The sequence below is a fragment of the Lactuca serriola genome, chromosome 4 (assembly GCF_051521515.1).
Source record: "Lactuca serriola cultivar US96UC23 chromosome 4, Lser_US96UC23_V15, whole genome shotgun sequence".
NCBI classification, from domain to species: Eukaryota; Viridiplantae; Streptophyta; class Magnoliopsida; order Asterales; family Asteraceae; genus Lactuca; species Lactuca serriola.
Genome location: NC_136411.1, coordinates 169714880 through 169715931, shown reverse-complemented (window position 1 = coordinate 169715931; position 1052 = coordinate 169714880). Strand labels below are relative to the sequence as shown.

Sequence of the window (1052 nt, the reverse complement as noted above, 5' to 3'; positions counted from 1 at the left end):
TAAGGGTTTGTTCGATGTCATTATGGCATTTTTCAGAGGCTTCGGAATAACGGGCTAGTATTTCTTCCAAATCTAGCTTATTTTCATATGTAATATTTTATTTTTTTATAGAAACATTGACCTTGTTGTCGATATTTTTCTATTCCTTGATCTTGTATTCTTTATATGGCTTCCATTATTTCTTTGACTTTCTCTATTCATAGTCATACTTGTCACCTCTCGGATAACATACTTGGGCATTTTTATTTCCATTCTCATCCAAGTGACAATCGTTAATAAGATGTGGACTGCTACAATTATCAAAACTGACTTGTATTTTGTGAATGTTTTGATTGATTCTCTTCATGATCCAATCTAAGGTATCAAGTTTTATGGTTATTGTTGCTAGGACATCTCTTCTATTTTGATATTCGCAGGAGTGATTTGCAAATTCCTCGATTAAAGCTTTATTGATCGCCATATTTTTCTTCGTTAGCGGCCCTTTGGAGTCTAGAAGTTAGCGCGTGCACACATTGATCCCATTGTATAAAGTTGACATCTCTTGTTTCATGTTGAGGTCGTGTTGTGTCCAATTTCGTATCATCACCTTGTAACATTCCCAAGCTTCATATATTGTTTCCCCATCAAATTGTTGGAAGTTAAGGATCTTCATTTTCAGCTTTGCGATTTTTGATGGAGGGTTGCATTGTTGTATGAATTGTTCTTTTAGATTGTTCCATGTCGTAATCGTTCCTAGTAGTAACGATTTTAACCAACTCCTAGCTGCATCTTTGAACGTGATTGGAAGAATTCTTAGTATTATCGCATCTTTTATTACCCCAGGAGCATTGAAGTAGTCAACACTTTCAAGTACCTCATCGATAGGTTGGTACGCATCCTTATTATCTTTTTCGTAAAACAATGTCTCTGTTAGCATGTTGAGGAGGTGCCCTTTTAACTCAAACATCGTTGCATTTTAGATTTTTGGTCGCACAAGTCTATGTATGGTGCCTTCCCTTGTACATTGTGCATATTGCACCATCATCAAATCCACTTCGTCGGCCATATCTTCT

At 36.1% G+C, this 1052-nt stretch overlaps 1 non-coding gene across 1 annotated transcript; it reads left to right on the top strand.

The window, feature by feature from the left end:
• The first annotated feature begins 554 nt into the window (after positions 1-554).
• Positions 555-661, top strand: LOC145049077 (small nucleolar RNA R71). Its single transcript, XR_013683194.1, has one exon. It is a non-coding gene; the product is annotated as a small nucleolar RNA R71 (small nucleolar RNA).
• Positions 662-1052: the final 391 nt, after the last annotated feature.